The sequence below is a fragment of the Larimichthys crocea genome, chromosome VII, assembly GCF_000972845.2.
Source record: "Larimichthys crocea isolate SSNF chromosome VII, L_crocea_2.0, whole genome shotgun sequence".
NCBI lineage: Eukaryota > Metazoa > Chordata > Actinopteri > Sciaenidae > Larimichthys > Larimichthys crocea.
The window spans coordinates 24,353,270-24,366,359 of NC_040017.1; positions in this window are offsets into that span (position 1 = coordinate 24,353,270).

Here is a 13,090-nt window from a genome sequence, read left to right on the forward strand (position 1 = left end):
CTATAATAAATTGTTTATATCATTATTTACAGATAACAGTACTATAAACAATAAACTGAAGAACAAAAGTTGAAGATATAATGGAGAGTGGTGATCTTGGTAGTAATGACTGAGTGTTGCATGCATTAGAGTCCACTAGGCAAATTGTGACTTTAGGCTATATGTGGAAATGTATAAAAGTTTTGAATTAAAATAGATGTGTGTTAAATGGATCTGGGTAAGTATAAGGTCACACAGAGTATATGCTTTTGAGTGTTGGTTAACTATATAAGTGTTTTGCAGGAGTTGCAGGTCAAGGCCTACACACAGAGAGAGAGACGAGCAGATAACAGAGAAATGGAGACTCCCCTTGGTTAGAACTGAAGCAGACACAGAACATCTATTAGTGTGGATTATTTATCTGAAGGCCTACATACATTTAAAGATATTAAACGTGTGATTTGTTGAACTATTGCTTTAAGAATTTGTATTCAGCAATGGTTTTTTGCAGAGTTGCTGTTTGTGTGTCTGAGTGCAAACCTACACCTGAGGTCTGTGTGTGTGAGCACAACTAGAAACTGTTACAAAGCATCTGAATCTAGGCACAGAGTGTACTCAAGGACACGATGGTCCGAGAAAAGGAACACACACACACCCGGGCGTCGGCTGCACACCCAGCAGACTACCCTGTATGAAGATAATAACAAATATGTAACCGTTTGTGTGATGTATAAAACAGCTGGAGCCAGAGAGAGCTCAGAACTCAGCAGGGCGTGATGGTGAACAGACTGCGGAGTCTGTCAAAGCGGTGTCCTCCCTCTGCAACAGGTGAAATTGGAGTACTGTGTCTTTGTCTTCTTAAACTCAATACTCTCTGCTCTACTCAGGTCTACATAATTCGGGGTGGTTTGAATCCCACAACAATAAATAAAATTAACCTTGACTTGACTATCATTGATCAGAGGGGTTTTTTAAACTTTGAATTTAAGTGTAAAGTTATTTTTCTTTCTGACTAATTTGACATAAATCAGCTCATACAGTGTTTTAACGGTCTATTAAACAGGTTTTACTTTCTTTCAACGTAAAAGATGGTATTGTGCAGTGAAGGTCCACAGTGGTCTAATAATTCAGTTTGAGTCTTTTTATATAGAGTAGAAGAGTCTTGACCATCGCTTCAATAAAATAAGAGGCAGAACTTGAGCAGAACCAGTTCATGGTAAGCATCTATCTGCTTTGACCAGTTGGGTTAAGAGATGCAATAATTGAATAGAAGAATACTACAGGGACACACAAAAAACAAAAATAACATAGGCGACAAAATCCATCAGTCCAAGAAAGAGTCCAATAATGGAATTCTAAACAATTACGACGTGTTCTTGTAATGAAACTCGATTCGCGGTGAACCGGAGTACTTATTTTGTAGTCGATTTCCTCCCCGCGCAATCTGGCCTGTGCTGAATTTATGCGCCGTGCTCTGGCAAAAATCGAAGCTCTGCATAGTGTTGCGGAGGGCTGCCGGACGCCGCAGTCGTTCCGGAGCTGTCCGCAGGCAGGGTATTTAGCCTTCAATGTGACGTCAATACATTCCTCATCACTGAGAGTAACCATTTGCTATTAAGCTTAACCGTGTTTCGCCATGACTTTTCTAATATGCTTAACATGATGTGACTGACAGGAGGGTGTTTTTAGGTGTGAGCAACTATCTTAATGTGACAACCACTTCTTATAAATCAACAGTAGAATAAAACAAAAACACTACAAAACATGAGCCACAGCCCATAAGAAATGGGATCTTGAAAAAACACCTCTTTTTTTTACCCCACTGGAAATTTAGCTTGACCTGGCCTACAACCCAGATTTTCTAGAGGTAACCAATGAGGGAGGCCAGCAAGCCGCAAGGATAATGTTTAATTAGCTGTTACTCTGCGTGTACGTGACTCACTCTCATTATAAAGTGCACAAATTTGATCGACGCGGACTGTCTTTCTCTATCTGTCTGTCGTCACTGTATCTTACTACATGGAGGGGTTTGTTTTTTTGATATGAATCAAAATTTTATTATCATCAGACTAATACTATAGAATGTAACATTTGTGTATTCATATAAAAGTGATGGCTGTAACAACTCATTAGTTGGTGGTGCGGTCTCGTGATGGGAACCAATGAACACCATTGTTGTGCAGTTCCTGATAATACTTTCGTGCATCAATTTGTTGCCATTATAACCTTTCCAAAAGGAGTGCTTCACTCAACTACACGCTACATCTTATTTGCGTTACACTCTTTTTCTGATAGTGATGTTAGTCATGTCGATATCCTGCTCATAGTGAACTATTTCATTTTTCCCAAAAAATGGGTATGCTTCATTTTATGTGTGCTACTTCTGTATAATATAGTTACACCAGTTTACTCTGACTGCAATGACCTGGAGGCGATATGTGGCCATCTGCATGCCCTGCGTCATCAGAGCTGTGCTCCACACGCAGCACTATGCATTGCATCCTCATCATTCAGGCTTCAGCTCTGGGCCCTGCATTGTTGTTTCTCTCCACCTTTTTTGCATCAGCCTCTTTTATTTGTACAAACAATACAGCCTCAGTCAGACCTGGACTCAAAGAGGGACTCAGATGTAGAGCATAATGTTCAGGCAACTTTATAAAGATCAACTCCAACCTCTCAACAGAGTGACCACACAAACGGACTATGAAAATTTGATCTAGAATTCTAGGAAAACAACAAAATGGGAAGATAAGACTATTATGAAAAAACAAACGGCTATGAACTATAAACTAGAAGAGTTTAATATTTGAAAATAAAAACGAAGTAGTAATTTTCAAAATAAAAGACAAAAAACGCGACAGACAAAACCCCCCGGTGTGACAAACGTGAAATAAGAGATAAAGTAAGTGGATATGTGGTTGGGATGCAAGCCAGGATTGTGTTGCGAAGTCTAGTGCAGGTGTGACCAAGGCATAACTAAAACGTCTGTGGCGTTTGTGCAGGTGGGGCGCGTCCTGAAATGTTTTCACAGTAAGATATTTTTATGTGGTGTGGAATGATAGGGTAGTGGAGTGGTGTTGTGGGCATGAAACGGGAGAAGATATGGTCTTGAGAGTGTGAATTTAGAGCCAATGACAATATGTCTTCAGTATTACTTTGATTACTCTACTGGAGAGAAATATGATTGGAATGGTTGAAATAATGATTGCCATCAGGAGTGGGATCTGGATTGAAGATGCGACTACTTTCTCAAGAATCTGGTAATATCAAAGATAGGACAGTAGTTGTTTTGCTCATTGGAGCTAAACTGGATCTTTTCAACATTGGTCTGAGTATGGCAATGTTTTGTGGGAGAGGAACTGTACCAGTGAAAGAGAAATCTCGTTAGTACATAGAAGTGTATACGGTCGTTTGTGATGGCCACAGCTGTCGCCACACAGCAAAAAGTCGGTAACCTTCTGCACTCACACATGTGTTTCCTATAGTTAAATTTTGAATTATACATTTAGTTATTAGTTTAAATGGTTTAACATTTAGTGCAATAAATCACACTTTATGTTTTCAGATAACACACTTTAATTAAATGACATACATTGGTTTCTATTTGAAGCGCCACATTTAGTTAGCTTTGTACAGTCTTCATTTATATAATTTCTATCTGTTTTCTTTGATTACCGGTGCTGCTGGGAGCTGGGAAATGCTGGGCAAAAGGATCCACCCCACAAGCTCAGCCATTTTGTAGCAGAGGATGCTGATTGGTGGCCGGCACATCGGTGGGGGGAATTTAGTGCTTTACGTTTTATTCTTTCTTTCTGCGACAGTTATATTTAACTTGGTTTGTTAAGTATGATTATGTTTATTCAATGAGTTAATTTTCCTGATTTGCTTTGAAATTAGCTGTTGTCTTTGTGTTTGTTTACCCCTCTTGTGTTGGTAGGGGCTGATCACCCATTATAAAATTTCCCTCTTGTGTTTAGTCATCAGGTCTGTTTGTTTTTGTCTTTCTGTTAGTTTGTTCAGTTGGCGTTATACAGTTTTGTTAATTTGACCTCTTTATGGCCCCTGTTCTTTATTTTTTGTTTAGAAATTTTGTTTTCTTTCATACTTTGGGTAAATAAAAACCCTTTTTTTGAAAATACTACGCTGTTGTGCTCATTGCCGGCTGACTCGGTCCTCACAGTCGTACTGCGTGTGAATGTTTTTGGTCGAAAATGCTCGTGTTAGCACAAATCTAGAGGGAGAGAGGGGAGGATGAAAATGTTAATGACGACACACTGTGATGAGCAGAGTTTCACTAGCTGGACTCTGCTTGTACTCTGGTCGTTATATTACACATTAAAGGCTTCGTGCACAGTCTTGCCTCAGAACCACCTGTTCCATTCGTCTTTTAATGTGTGCCATAATGCACACAACAACACTTGCATATTGGCTTAGGAAGTGATGCTAATAACTCATTGGTTGGTGGTGAAGGTCTTGCGACTGCAGAACAAGGTCAGGGTCATTCTTGTGCAGGTTCTGGTGATGATGTTTCTTTGCATCAACTTTTTGCTCATCGTAACTTTTTTCAGAAAGGAGTGCTTCTACAACAACCAACGCTACATCTTGTTGCGCGTACTCTTCTGTCTGATAGTTTGATTTAGTCATGTCTGATAGCTCCTCATCTTTACCCATTTAAACTTGCCATGGCAATTTTGGATATGTATCATTATCTCTGGTGTGGTACTTCTGTATAATATAGGTTACAACACCAGTTAACTCTGACAGCAAGACCCTGGAGCGATATGTGGCATCTGCATGCCCCGCGGCAGGCGGAGTGTGCTCCACACGCAGCACATGCATTGTATCCTCATCATTCACGGCCTCAGCGTCTGTACCCTGCATGGTTATTCTCTCCACCTTTTTTTGCATCAGCCTCGCTTTTTGTACAAACAACACAAGTTAGCACTGTGAGATGTTAATATTGTACAGATGGCAGGGTCATGTTCGATCAGCTGGCATGAGTTTTTTACCTTCTTGATTATGGTTATTATCATTTTATTTTCTTATGTTAAAATCATGAAGTGGCCAAAGCGGCATCAGGAAGAGGATAAAAGTCATATGGAAAGGGCTCAGGACAGTAATTCTTCATGGTTTCCAGTTGTTGCTCTTCTCACCAGATGTGGTGTCCATTCATAGAAGCCCTGTAGTTCAGATTGATTTAAATATGTATTTATTAATGTCAGATTCTATAACTACGTATTGTTTAATCTTACTCAAGGTGTCTGAGTCCGCTTATTTAGGTCCTCAGGGATGAAAATTTTTTTCAGCACTGAAAAGATATGCCTTCTTTGGCTTGTATAAAAGAAACATTAGATAAGGAATGAAGTTTTTGACTTTGACTGCAGTGGTCACTGCATTTGTATTCTCCAACCAGTATTAATTTGAGATACAATGGCAATGGCAACAGGGCATGGCAATAAGAGCATAGAAATCAAGTTTCTGTTTCTGAGGAAACAAAAGTAGTGCCACTTTCCATATAGAGCAGGTCTATATATATTGTTTATAATTATTATTTACAGATAACAGTAATATAACAATATACTGAAGAACAAAAGTTGAAGATATAATGGAGAGTGTGATCTTGGTAGTAAATGACTGAGTGTGTGTGCATGCATTAGAGTCCACGAGGCAAATTGTGACTTTAGGCTATATAATGTGGAAATGTATAATAATGTTTGAATTAAAATAGATGTGTGTTAAATGGATCTGGGTAAGTATAAGGTCACACAGAGTATATTGCTTTTGAGTGTTGTGTAACTAGTATAGTGTTTTGCAGGAGTTTGCAGGTTCAAGGCCTACACACAGAGAGAGAGACGAGCAGATAAGCAGAAAATCGGAGACCCTCCCCTTGGTTAGAACTGAAGCAAGACACAGAACATCTAATTAGTGGGATTATTATATATCTGAAGTGCCTAATATCATTTAAAGATATTAAACTGTGTGTTATGTTGAACTATTGTTTTAGAAGAATGTTGTATAAATCAGCAGAGTTGTTTTGCAGAAGTTGCTGTTTGTGTCTGAGTGCAAACCACACCTGAGTCGGTGTGTGAGCACAACAGAAACTGTTACAAAGCATCTGAATCTAGGCACAGAGTGTACTCAAGGACACGATGGTCAGAAAAGGCACACACACACACCCCGGCGTGCCGGCTGCACCCAGCAAGACTACCCCTGTATGAAGAAAGTAACAATATGTAACCGTTTGTTGTGGATTAATAAAACTACAGCGGAGCCAGAGAGAGCTCAGAACTCAGCAGGCGTGATGGTGAACAGACTGCGGAGTCGGTCAAAGCTGTGTTTCTCCCTCTTTGCAACAGGTGAAAATTGGAGTACGTTGTCTTTGTCTCTTTAAACTCAATATCTCCTCTGCTCTACATCAGGTCTACAGAATTCGGGGGGTTTGAATCACCACAACAATAATAAAATTAACCTTGACTGACATCATTGATCAGAGGGGTTTTTTTAAACTTTGAATTTAAGTGTAAAAGTTATTTTTCTTTTCTGGACTAATTTGGACATAAAATCAGCTCATAACAGTGTTTAAAACGGTCTATTAAACAGTTTTACTTTCTTTCAACGAAAAGATGTTGTGCATGAAGGTCATCACAGTGGTCCAATAATTCAGTTTAAGAAGTCTTTTATAAGAGTAGAAGAGTCTTGACCATCGCTTCAATAAAATTAAGAGGCAGAAATCTTGAGCAGAACCAGTTCATGGTAAGCATCTATTCTTTGACCAGTGGGTTAAGAGATGCAATAAGTTGAATAGAAGAATACTACAGGGACACACAAAAAACAAAATAACTAAGGCGACAAAATCCATCAGTCCAAGAAACAGTCCCAATAACTGGAATTCAACAATTACGACGTGTTCTTGTAATGAAACTCGATTCCGCGTGAAACCGGAGTAGCTTATTTTGTAGTCGATTTCCTTCCCCCCGCAATCTGGCTCTGTGCTGAATTTATGCGCCGTGCTCTGGCAAAAAATCGAAGCCTGCGGATAGTGTTGGCGGAGGGCTGCCGGACGCCGCAGTCGTTCCGGAGCTGTTCCGCATGCAGTGTATTTTAGCCTTCATGTGACGGTCAATACATTCCTCATCAATGAAGTAACCATTTGCTTATTACAGCTTCCGTGTTTCGCCATGACCTTTTAATATGCTTATACAGTATGTGACTTGACAGGAGGGTGTTTTCAGGTGTGAGCAACTATTCTTAATGTGACACCACTTCTTATCAATCAACAGTAGAATAAAACAAAAAACACTACAAAACATGAGCCACAGCCCATAAGAAATGGGGATCTTGTGAAAAAACCCTCTTTTTTTACCCCCCTGGAAATTTAGCTTGACCTGGGCCTACACCCAATGGTTGTCTAGAGGTAACCAAGTGAGGGAGGCCAGCAAGCCGCAGGATAATGTTTAAATTAGCGTTTACTCTGCTTGTACGTACTCACTCTCATTATAAAGGTGCACAACATTGATCGGGACGCTGACTGTCCTTTCTCTATCTGTCTGTCGGTCACTGCTATCTTACTACATGGAGGGGTTTGTTTTTTTTGATATGAATCAAAATTTTATTTCATCAGACTAATTTACGATGAATGTAAACTTTTGTGTTATTCATTATAAAGTGATGGCTGTAACACTCATTAGTTGGTGGTGCGGTCTCAGTGATGGGAACCATGACACACGCATTGTTGTGTCAGTTCCTGAAATAATCTTTCTGGTGCATCAACTGTTGCTCATTATAACCTTTTTCCAAAAGGGATGCTTCACTCACTACAACGCTACATCTGTATTTGCTGTTACACTTTTATCTGATAGTTGATGTTAGTCATGTCTGATATCCTGCTCATAGTGAACTATTTCATTTTCCATAAATTGGGTATGCATCATTTTAATGTGTGCACTTCTTGTATAAGATAGTTACACCAGTTTACTCTGACTGCAATGACCTGGAGCGATATGTGGCATCTGCAAGCCCCTGCGTCATTCAAGCTGTTGCTCCACACGCAGCACTATGCATTGCATCCTCATCATTCACGGTCTCAGCTCGGTGCCCTGCATTGTTTGTTCTCTCCACCTTTTTGCATCAGCCTCTTTGTTTGTTGACAAACAATACAGCTCATGCTCTGGGGGAGATATTTATGTTGCACAGATGGGCAGGATCATGTTAGGTACAGCTGTACAAACAATTTCTTTCGTGATTATGGTTATCATCATTGTATTCCGCCTATGTTAAAATAATGAAAGTGGCCAAAGCTGCATCAGGAGAGGATAAAAGTCATCATGGAAAGGCTCAAACAGTAATTCTTCATGGTTTCCAGCTGCTGCTCTGTCTCATCCAGATGTGGTGTCCATTCGTTGAGAACTGCTGGCATTACATTAAATTTTGTAGTATTTGTGTATATCAGATATACTAACACAATTATTTAATATTACTCCAAGATGTCGAGTCCTCTTATTGTATGGTCTCAGAGATGAAACCTTTTTTCATGCATTGAAAAATTATGCCTTTATTGGCTTTTATAAAAGAAATATTTGAACTTTGATTTAAAGATTTCTCTAACCAAAAATTGTCTGCAATTCACTTTTACAACAAGCAAACTGAGAATTTTTATCTGAGGTATGTTGGTGAATATAGGAGTCTTAATAAGTGATAAGCCCCATCATCAACTTTGAGTTAATAAACAGTCATCAAAGAGGCACTTAACTATAATGTCAGTACGTCACAGCTGTGTCTTATGACTGTTGATACAGTGCAAAATGTCTATCCACCTGTTAAAACTCTGAGTAAAACAAGAACATAAACAAATATGAAATTGTTTACATTCATTTAACTGTCATACTATGGGTTGACATGAGGTTCACGCAGTAATAATGGCTTGTTACAGCTGCATAACTCAGATTGTTACAATGAACCTCTGAGGGAAACTAGCAGAAAGTGGTCATGACGACACTGTAATGAGAAAAGTTTTAATGACTCTAGTTGACTCTGCTTTGTATTCCGCGCTTCTATAAACCATAACAACTGCAAGACCTCTGTCCAGTGTCTTTAGTAATGGGTGCCTCAATGCAAACAGCGACTTGTATATTTGCTTAGAAGTGATGGCTGATAACAACTCATGGTTGGTGGTGAGGTCTTGCGGCTGCAGATCAAGGTCAAGCTCGCTATTGTGCAAATTCCGGTGATAATATTTCTCTCCATCAATTTTTTTCTCATCATGACGTTTTTCAGAAAGGAGTGCTTCTACCAACTACACGTTACATCCTATTTTGCTGTTACTCTTGTCGGATAGCCGGATGTTAGTCATGTCTGATTTTTTGGTCATAAGTGAACTATTTGGAATTTACTATGCAAGTGTGGATATGGTTATCATTATCTTTGTTGTGGGAATTGTGTATAATATAGCACACACACCATTACTCTGACAGCAATGACCCTGGAGCGATATGGGCCATCTGCATGCCCTGCGTCATGCAGAGCTGTGCTCCACACGCAGCACTATGTCTTGCATCCTCATCATTCACCAGGCCTCAGCTCTGTGCCCTGCATTGTTTTTCGCCTCCACTTTTTTGCATCAGCCTCTTTAGTATTTGTACAAACAATACAGCTCGTGCTCTGTGGAGATATTAATATTGCACAGATGCAGGTCACGTTAATCAGCTGTGCATCAGTTTACTTCTTGATTATGGTATCAATCATTTTATTTTCTTATGTTAAAACATGAAAGGTGGCCAAAGCTGCATCAGAAGGGAGATAAAAGTCGTCATGGAAAGGCTCAGAACAGTAATTCTTCATGGTTTCCAGCTGCTGCGCTGTCTCATCAACAGCTGTGGAGTCCATTCATAGAAAGCACTCTGCTTAGTTTGATTTCAGTTATTTATTAATGTCAGGTACTCTAAATATGTATTGTTTAATCTTACTTACTCCAAGATGTCTGATCCCTCTCATTTATGGCCTCAGAGAATGAAACCTTTTTTTCAATGCATTGAAAAATTATGAATTCTTTTGCTTGTAGAAAAGAATGTTTGATTAATAACTTTTGAACAGATAATTGCAGAATGCACAAAAAAAAATATATTTCCTGAATAGTATGAATGTTTTTTCCCTAACTAGTTTTTATAACCTATTAGCCAATGATTTTAAGCTCCATACTGCTTTTGCTTCATCCACTATTTGAAATGACTACCCTTTGCCATTTGTAGCATCAAAAACCTCACAACAAATACAAATCATGAATCACACTGTCAACATTTGACTGAATTTGCTTATTGTGGAAGGTTGGGGTACAAAAAGCTTATCGGAGCCCTTGGAGTGGTTTATTACTGCTTTTGGCATCAGAAAGCGTTATGTGTTTATCATAAGTGTAATCACAAAGCAAGCATCACTTCACAAGAAGTGTTTCCGAACTTCCCTTTTTAGAGGTAGCAACCTTAAACATATAAGTTCACATCTATAGTTTTCTTGCCTGTTTATATCATGCATGCACACAAAGCATTAGGTGTGTGTCACGAATGTTCGATACACACTATAGAGATGTAGTCTTCATAGAAAGTTTCCATACTTGACAGCAACTTGTGAACAAAAACTAGTTTGGTTTCTAATAATTTTTATTTGTGGCAGTTTTCATAGCACTTTAAGATCACTTCACATATAAAAACATAAAAACATCTACAGAATTGTGTGCAGACTGGACGCAAAGAGGGACTCGAGATGTAGAGTCATAATAGTTCAGGCAGACTTTATTAAATACCCAACCACTCTCAGACAGAGTGACAAACAAACAGGCTATGAAAATTTTGTCTATGGAATTCTAAGGAAAACAACAAAATGGAAATAAGACTATGAATGAACAAAACAAAAGGCTATGAACTATAAACTCAAAGTGCCCCAATGGAGACTAACAAGGGCTATGAAAGATAACTGAACTACAGTGCTAAACTATGAATTACAAACAAAAAAATCACTCTCATGAGGCAGCAAATACAGGCTTTACGGCGGAAAAGGGGCAGGACAAAACAGGGACTATGGCTTGGGTGCACGCATGAACGAGACACTCCAGCACACGACAAAGGAAGACGCAGACATAAAACACATGAGGGTAATGGGGAACAGGTGGACACAATCAAGGAATCAGGAAGCCACTTGGACCAGTGACACATGAGGAAGGGCAAGTCACCCGAAGCCAAGAGGAGAGTTTAATATTTAAAATAAAACAGGAAGTAGTACATTTTCAAAATAAAAGACAAAAAACGCAGACAAGACAAAACCCCCCCCACGGTGTGGACAAACTGAATAAGGAGATAAAGTAAGTGGATGAATTTGTTGGGGGATGCAAGCCAGGATTGTGTTGCAGAGTCGATGCATGAGGTGACAAGCATAATCTAAAACTTCTGTGGCGTATTGTGCCAAGGTGGGGGGCGCTGTCTGAAATGTTTCACAAAAGATATTGTTTATGTGTGGACGAATGATAGAGGTACTGGTTTGGTGGTTTGGGCATGAAACGTGAGAAGATATTAGTCGTTAATAGATAGTCTTATAACTGTTATTACCTGGAGCAGAAATATGGTTGGAATGGTGAAATAGATGATTGACCATCAAGGTGGATCTGGAGTTGAGTGCAACTACTTTCTCAATGAATCTGGTATATCAATAGTAGGACAGAATTGTTTTGCTCATTGAGGCGAAAACTGGATCTTTTCAACATTGGTCTGAGTATGGCAAGTTTTGTGGGAGAGGAACTTACCATTGAATAGAGAGAAATCTCTTAGTACACTGTGAATGTTTTGGTAAAAAAGTTGTGTTGCACACCAAATCTAGAGGGAGAGGGGAGGATAAAAGTTAATGACGACACTGTGATGAAGCAGAGTTTCCTAGCTGGACGTCTGCTTGTACTCTGTCGTTATATATAACAAAAACATATAAAGGGCTTCGCACAGTCTCTCAGAACACACCTGTCCATTCGTCTTTTAATGTGTGCCATAATGCACACAAACACAACAGCGTTGCAGATTGCTTAGGAAGTGGATGGCTAATAACTCATTGGTTGGTGGTGAGGTCTTGCGTTGCAGAACAAGGTCAGGGTCATTCTTGTGCAGGGTTCTGGTGATGAGTTTCTTTGCATCAACTTTTTTGCTATCGTAATTTTTTTCAGAAGGAGTGCTTCACAAAACTACACGCGTACATCTGTTGTGCTGTTACACGTCTGCTGAAGTTTGATCATTATTCAATCTAATAACTGCTCATCTTCACCTATTTTGGATTAACATTGCAAGTTTGGTTGTGTCATTACAATTGTGCTTATTCTTATATGATAGTTACAACACACCAGTTATACTCTGACAGAATGACCCTGGAGCGATATGTGGCCATCTGCATGCCCCTGCGTCATTCACAGCTGTGCGCCACACGCAGGCACTATGCATTGATCCTCCATGCATCACGGCCTCAGCTCTGTACCCCTGCATTGTTGTTCTGCGTCTCTCCACCTTTTTTGCATCACCTCTCTTAGTTTTGGTACAACACAACACAAGTTATGCACTGTGGAGATGTTAGATATTGTAGATGGCAGGGTCATGTTCGATCAGCTGTGCATGAGTTTTTACCTTCTTGATTATGGTTATTATCATTTATTTTCTTATGTTAAAATCATGAAAGTGGCCAAATCTGCATCAGAGAGGATAAAAAGTCATTATGGAAGGGGCTCAGGACAGTAATTCTCTCATGGTGTTCCAGTTGTTGCCTGTCTCATCCAGATGTGGTGTCCATTCATAAAGCCGCTGTTTTCAGATGGATTTTAATATTATTTTTAATGTCAGATTCTATAACTACGTATTGTTTAATCTTACTCCAAGGTGTCTGAGTCCTCTTATTATGGCCTCAGGATTGAAAAGTTTTTTTCATGCAATAAAAGATATGCCTTCTTTGGCTTGTATAAAAGAAACATTAGATAAGGTAATGAATGTTTTGATTAATTTGATATGAAATGGCAATGGCAACAGGACATGGCAATAAAGCATAGAAAATCAAGTTTCTGTTTCTGAAGGAACAAAGTGCGCCACTTTCCATATAG